This window comes from Ipomoea nil, unplaced genomic scaffold (assembly GCF_001879475.1).
Source record: "Ipomoea nil cultivar Tokyo-kokei standard unplaced genomic scaffold, Asagao_1.1 scaffold3150, whole genome shotgun sequence".
NCBI lineage: Eukaryota > Viridiplantae > Streptophyta > Magnoliopsida > Solanales > Convolvulaceae > Ipomoea > Ipomoea nil.
The window spans coordinates 381,157-389,051 of NW_017619578.1; the positions used below are offsets into that span (position 1 = coordinate 381,157).

Genomic DNA, 7,895 nt, shown 5'->3' on the forward strand with positions numbered 1-7,895 from the left:
TAATGATTTATTAATTATTATGTAATTTTATAAGGAACTAATGATTTATTAATTATTATTTACACAAATAATAATAATTCGAATACTGATTTTACATCAACCTACACTATTAATAAAAGTCAAATCATCCCCTTCAACTTTCTCGTCATACCTAATATGAATATTAATTAATCTATATTATTAATAAAAGTTGGTGTTATCGAATTCGGATATGAAACAGTTGTCTCTGGTGGAGTTGAAGAAGTTGCTATCTTTGTGGGGGAAAAGCCTGAGGGACTTTTCAGAAATGTCAATTCCAGACGAAAGCAGCATGGGTTTTGATGGGAAAACATGCTGATAGCCGAAGAGTTGGCGTATGACAAGCAATCGTTGATGACAAAGCATGAAACATTGGTAACACAATTGACAGACGAGCATAAGAATGTCTTCGAATTTGTGATGAATGATATTGATTCTAATGGATATGAATTGTTCTTTGTGTATGGTTACGGAGGAATAGGCAAGACGTTCGTGTAGAGAACGTTATCGTCAAAGATAAGGAACCGCGGTGATATTGTTCTCAACGTTGCTTCGAGTGGAATAACATCTTTACTCTTGCCGGAAGGCAAGACGATGCATTCCAGATTTGCTATACCACTCTCTTTGAACGAAGATTCCACGTGCAATACATCGCAAGACAATGGCCTTGCTGAGCTTATAATAAGGAGCAAATTGATAATATGGGACGAAGCACCGAAAACCATGAGGGATCTATCGAGGTTCGCCATATCGGGTAGTGCTTAAAAAACATTTGGTGGAAAGACAGTAGTTTTGGGTGGCGATTTTAGACGGATTCTTCCCGTTATTTTGAAAGAAACGAGACCAATAGTTGTCGGTGCCATTATTAATTCTTCTTACCTCGGACAAATTGTAAGGTATTGAGGCTCACGAATAACTTGAGACTACAGAGCTTAGCTTCAGAGGAAAATAGACAGACAATTTGATTGGTTTTCAAAATGGATTGTAGACATTAGAGATGTGATTACAAGGGTTGTAACGACGGGTTGTCTGAGATCGATATTCTGGCACGATTTCTGTTGAAGTGTGGACCCGATCCAATAGCAACTATAGTGGAAAGCACCTTCCCAAGCGCGAGATATGACATGCTTGATGAGTCGCACCTAGAAGGCCGATCAATCCTCTCACCGACTTTAAATGTCGTTTATCAAATTAATCACTACATGTGCGACATGAACACTGCAAAAGATCGAACATATTTAAGTTGTGACTCTTTGTGTAAGGCTAGGGGTGTTCAATCGGTTAACTGAACCATTTTAACTGAAATTTTTAAAACTTTAACCGTTAAGCGAATCAAACTTTGTATTGCCGAATTAACCGAATTGAAGTTTGTTTCGGTCAATCGGTCGGTTAACCGATGAACCAAACTTTTTAAAACTAAAGTTTTAAATCCTAAAAATAATACCTATAATAATAAATCTAATTAAAATAATACATATAATAATAAATCAATAAGAAAATATACAAAAACAATATCATAACAACATTACAAATTTATAGGATTTTACATATTATATTATATATTTATTTATATAATTATATATATTTAAAATTTCGGTTAACCGTTCGGTTAATTTGGAACTGAAGTTTCGAATCGAATTAATCATTAACTAAAATTTTAAAAAACCTTTAACCATTGACCGAACCAAAAAAAGTTCATTTATAAAACGGTTAACCTAACTTTGTCGATTCTATTAGTTAACCATAAATTTACCAAAGTTTGCAAGCCATATGTAAGGCAGAATAAGACGGTGAAAATCTATCTGAAGTACACAGTCCTGAATTCTTAAATAGTTTGAGATTGTCTAGACTTTCTAATCATTCATTGACATTAAAGGTTGGAAACATGTTATGTTATTGCGGAACATAGACCACTTCTTGGTCTTTGCAACGGAACGCGCCTCATCATCACAAGATTTGCAGATCACATTTTCGAAACATGAATAGTTAATGAAACACATCAAAGAACCAAAGTTCTTATACCCCAAATGTCTCTCACCCCTTCTGATACAAGATTGTCCTCACTACAAGAAAAATGCACATAGACAACGGTTAATAACCGTTGTCGTAGGGGTATAATTTCTGTTGTTGAAGCCGGTGTTGTTGTAAGTCCCGCGCATAGACAACGGTTTTTTAACCGTTGTCTTTTCTAGAAACGACAACGGTTTTTTAACCGTTGTCTATTAAGTGTTGTTGAAACCGGTGTTGTTAAAAGTCACGCACATAGACAACGGTTATTAACCGTTGTCTTTTCTACCAACGACAACGGTTTTTTAACCGTTGTCTATTAAGTGTTGTTGAAACCGGTGTTGTTAAAAGTCACGCACATAGACAACGGTTATTAACCGTTGTCTTTTCTACCAACGACAACGGTTTTTTAACCGTTGTCTATTAAGTGTTGTTGAAACCGGTGTTGTTAAAAGTCACGCACATAGACAACGGTTATTAACCGTTGTCTTTTCTACCAACGACAACGGTTTTTTAACCGTTGTCTATTAAGTGTTGTTGAAACCGGTGTTGTTAAAAGTCACGCACATAGACAACGGTTATTAACCGTTGTCTTTTCTACCAACGACAACGGTTTTTTAACCGTTGTCTATTAAGTGTTGTTGAAACCGGTGTTGTTAAAAGTCACGCACATAGACAACGGTTATTAACTGTTGTCTTTTCTACCAACGACAACGGTTTTTTAACCGTTGTCTATTAAGTGTTGTTGAAACCGGTGTTGTTAAAAGTCATGCACATAGACAACGGTTATTAACTGTTGTCTTTTCTTTAAAAGACAACAGTTATAAACTGTTGTCTATTGTGTGTTGTTGAAATCGCTTTTGTCACACCCATAAACTGTTGTCTTTTGTAGAAAAGTCAACGGTTTCTAATTGTTGTCTGTTGTAAAATAGACAACGGTTTTTAATCGTTTTTCACCTGCTTAAATTATAATCATATAAAAATAATAATTTATCCATTCACCATATGTTGCAAAATGTAGTTACATAATTGTGCACAAGCTAATAAGGTTCAAAATAACAAGTCAAAAGACTTCCATGACCAATTCTAATTATCATCCAAGTCATAATACTACTACACAAAAAAAAATTCCACTAACCAATTCAAGTCCAAATGATCACAACGTTCTAATGACCAAATCATACCTACTCTATATGACTTGATAGAATATCGGCCCATTCAGCACGCACCAGATCAATAACCGCTTTGTCATAATCAACTTGTTGAAACTACATGTAAAAAGTAAGAAAATAAATTAGTATAGATATAAATAATTTGCAATGAAATGCAAAATAAGTTAGGAGTAATTCGGAAAGCTCTCCAATCTGGAAGGTTATAGTACAAAAAAGCTAGACAGGAAACACTAAAATGGCATACTAGAGTGTATTCGAGTAAAATCAATGCATTGGCAATACTTTCCTAATATGAATACAAATGCCCCCAATTGACAACTACCATGTGGGATGGATGGCATTTATCAATCTACCAGTCATGCTTTGCCTACTTTCTATTTTTTTCTTCCTCAAGGCCCAAGCAAAATAAAACACATTGCATCCTCTATATAATGCCACTGCAACCAAAAATATCAATACCAAACCACAAGCACACTTTAATTTGTATATAAGGATTTTGGCAGGCAGGATTTTGGCACTTAACACCAAACCACAAAGATTAAGCACACTTTAATTTGTATATATCAATACAGTATGCTTTCCAGTCTTCCAAAAAGGAAAGATAAGAGATGAATTATCATTATTCATCACCAAAAAAGGTAAGACATTAAGAAAATAATTGCTGACCATATAATTTCAATGAACAACAAATCAGAACAGCACACTGATTCACTTATGCACATACAAACAGTTAAGCTCACATGATTCTTCATTTCATGACTATATGCTCATTTTAAATAATCACCTAATGCACTTATATATGCACATACAAACAGATTTTCACTTCAAACAGAATTTTCATGTACATATATACCAGTGCTTGAACAGAATTTTATCATCGAAGTCTGGCATATTCTCAATTAAAGTTTTCATGTACGCCATGACAAAGAAACCGCATTGGTTACTATCCGGTTGACGAGGAGCCTACGAATGTTAAATAATATTTGCATTACAATTTAGCTATATACAAACACTTATATAGTTAAAAATATGAAATTACCTTGACAATTTCCCAAGCAGTTTTACTGCGTCCTTTCTTTCCATTCGTAGAGGACGCATGGACCATTTTAATAGCCCTTCATATATATTGTTGATTATTCAGATTATGTAATAATAAATCGAAAGAATGAAATTTTAAAAAATTTAAAAAAAAAAAAAAAAAAAACCTAGCTTCAACCATTTGTTGAATCAGGTAGAATTGAACCATTTGTGAAAACCATTTTCTATAAGCTTTACCTTTGGCACCAATAACATACTCCACTGGTCCATACTCGTTTTCAATCTGCAGTAAACACAAAGACAATAATAGTTATACAATTAAGCCAATATATAATATAATCCATCTTCTTCCTTAGCTTCAATTCTAACCTGATTCATAATAATAGGTCCACCGTCAGGTTCAAACATTTTCTCCACTTTCATCATGTTCACAATTTTTTCAACAAACCGATGCATACCCACCTTGTTGTAATCACCATAGTTTAGTAAACCAGAATATATAGCAAAATATATATGAACAAATTAATTAAGTAGACAACCTTAAAAGGCTAATTGTCTGTTCTAAACTCAATCCCAGGCACAAATTTTAGCCAAACAGGGAATCCCCTGCACCACAATTCATACAATTAAGCTAGGATCCCACTTTACATGATCATATATAACTAAATGTATATGCATATAAAATAATCTTACCCATAATTCCATTCTCCACAAATATAAGGCCCAATGCGGTGATGAAGATACAGCCCTGCCTGATGTGCCAGTTTGAGAGCATTTATAAAAGCAAACAAGAAGAGAAAAAAGAGATGATTCGCTATAAGGATAATAAAGAATTATTGCTATGATTGGATAAGAGATATCTCTGGACATTAGCTTTTAAGAATCAAAAACCAGATCAGAATATTGGATCAACTTTGTAAAATTTCCAAAATAACCCTTTTTGTTTCCTTTATCTAATTGTTGGACATGCTAGTTTTGTTCACATCATACAAGTTCTCCAAATTATTTCAATAATATTTCATGTTGAACACACAGAATTAACATAATTAGAATGTTATTAGATGCAAGTAGTAAGCTGTGGTTTTTTCTATAAACATCAAAATTCAGAGTGGTTTAGAAAATATAGTGTTTGCATCTCAAAGTACATTTTGCTTCTTACTTTATTTATGAACCTGTATAAATCTTTTTGACAGATTAAATTTTTAATCATATAAATGAGTAAAGCAAATGTTTCTTTTTAATTGACATGAACAAATGCTAAATAGACAGCACTAGTAGTTCTGCTTGAAAAGTGATCTTGTTAAACTTCAGTGCTTATTATATTAAGGTTAAAAGTAAGGTTTAAATGTTTAATTCTAAAAGTATGATGAAGCAAATAACTAGGGATTTTAGCAAAACTAAAAGTTACTACTCGTACAGCCCAGGTTTCATAATTCATATACAGAAAATCAACTCAGTCAAAATCATAGCCAAAATCAAACTAAAGCTATATGCCTAGTAAAATACTAAAACATAGGGTAGACAAAATCATAGCCAAGAACACTCATAGCTTTCACATATGGAAAATTTAACAATACAATAAAGAAATTAGGAATTAGGGTTAAAAAAATTGAGGACTAACCTGGAGGGATGATGCAGCAACGGCGGCGGAGGTTGGAGGCGGCGACGACGGCGGAAGTTGCAGACGACGACGACGGCGGGAGTTGGAGACGGCGACGACGGCAGAGGTTGGAGGCGGCGACGGCACTGTCGGAGGCGAGGGCGGTATCTTCTGGACTTCGACACTGGGAGGCGACGGTGGTTTTGTGTGTTTGCGCTGAAGTGTTTTGGCAAAATTAGTTTTGTTTTGTGTTTTAATTCCTTCTTTGGCGCTTTAGTGTTAATATTCAAATGAAGTCAAAATTTACAAAGAGGGAATTATTTTATTTGAGAGGGAAGAAGATTTTTTACAAATTGTGCAAGTTTTGAAATTCAACATTTAAAGAATAACATATATATCTAATATATATTAAAGTCAAAATTATTTTAACTTTTATTTCTTTTAAAGAATAACATATATATCTAATATAATAAGCAAAATAACGAAAGTTTTATTTTTATTTTATACTAAATCTTCATTTTTTTACAAATTAAATAACTATATTGATGATTTATTATAGGGACCGGATCCACCATAAATCGGGTATATAGGTATATAACATGGGTAAGAAAATAGTAGCTTTATTACTCGGGACGCTAGGTCCAAAATAGTAGTTTTATATAAAATAATGTACTTTTGAAAAATGTACATTAAGTACATAAATAATGTACCCTTAGTATATTAAAAATGTATTTTGTTAGTTATGGTCCACACAATTGTGTGGACCATGGTCCATGCAATAATGATTGAGTACCAGGTATATAGGTACAGAACGGGGGACAAGAAAATATTAGCTTTATAGCTCGTGGTGATAGGTCCAAAATAGTACGTATAAAGCCCGAGGTACAAGCCTAGACTGGCGACCCAAATACAAAGATCACGTCCCATTTCCCTATAATGTAGATTCATAATTTCTATACAGTATATTTCTAATTTAAATACAGTTGTATAGATTAATAATTTCTATACAGTAAATTCATAATTTCTATACTACAGATTCATAATTTCTGTATTGTTGATTCATAATTTCTAAACTGTATAGTTATCAACACTTGGGAATATGAACATCGCAAATTATAAACATAAAGTTCAGTAATTGTGAATATAGATCAGAGTTATTCAATCATTATGAATATGCATTTCAATTCAAAAATTATGAATATATAGTTTGGTAATTATGAACATAGAGCTAATTAAAATCGCGGCAAAAGAAATGGGATATAGCTAACTGTACGGCATCGATCAACTACTCTTTCATATCCATTCTCAACGTGTCCCGGGCATGCTGGGAGGGTCGATTAACAACATATAGCTAACCTTGTTAGTCATTCGCTAGCCGGAAGGGTCGATTACCAACATAGCTAACCTTGTTAGTCATGCGCTAGTCGGAATGGTCGATTACTAACATATATATAGCTAACCTTGTCAGTCATGCGCTAGCCGGAAGTGTCGATTACCAACCCCGGCCCCTATCATACAACCCTTAACCCCTACACATCATCCCGCACCATTATGAACACCACCCCATATTGTTTTTTATACTTGATAATTATTATTATTTTTTTGAATTCATAGATTGGTCGTAATTGTAATATAATTGAAAATAAAACTTTAATAAATTTACTTTGAAATTCTGGTGAATAATTTTATATTTAAATATGAACGAAAATAGAACTATTAAATTAACTTTTGAATTGTATTCTTTCTCTGTTAAATTATAGGTAAAACATAAAGTGTAACACTTTAGTACACAAGAGTTGGTATGGCTTGGTGGATTTAGCTTTGTTTATTATGTTAAAGGTCTTAGGTTCTATCTTTTATGGTGGCATTCTTAACCTATTTTATGCAATCATTGTCTTGGTTCTCAAAGACAACACATAAGCAAACTGGTAATATACTAGATGTTGCACTTAAATACATAAGTGTTAGTGTGGCTTGGTGGGTTTAGCTTAGTTTATTATGTTAGAGATTAGAGATCTTAAGTTCTATTCTTCTTAGGGGGAATTCTTCGACTATTTTCT

The 7,895-nt window shown here is 33.3% G+C and overlaps 1 long non-coding RNA gene across 1 annotated transcript; it reads right to left on the reverse strand.

Annotated features, from left to right (window-relative positions):
• Positions 1-4,067: 4,067 nt before the first annotated feature.
• Positions 4,068-4,990, reverse strand: LOC109167371. The gene is made up of 6 exons (XR_002051828.1): positions 4,929-4,990; positions 4,775-4,841; positions 4,605-4,697; positions 4,473-4,518; positions 4,237-4,312; positions 4,068-4,160 (listed from the first exon to the last, which is right to left on the reverse strand). It is a non-coding gene; the product is annotated as an uncharacterized LOC109167371 (long non-coding RNA).
• Positions 4,991-7,895: the final 2,905 nt, after the last annotated feature.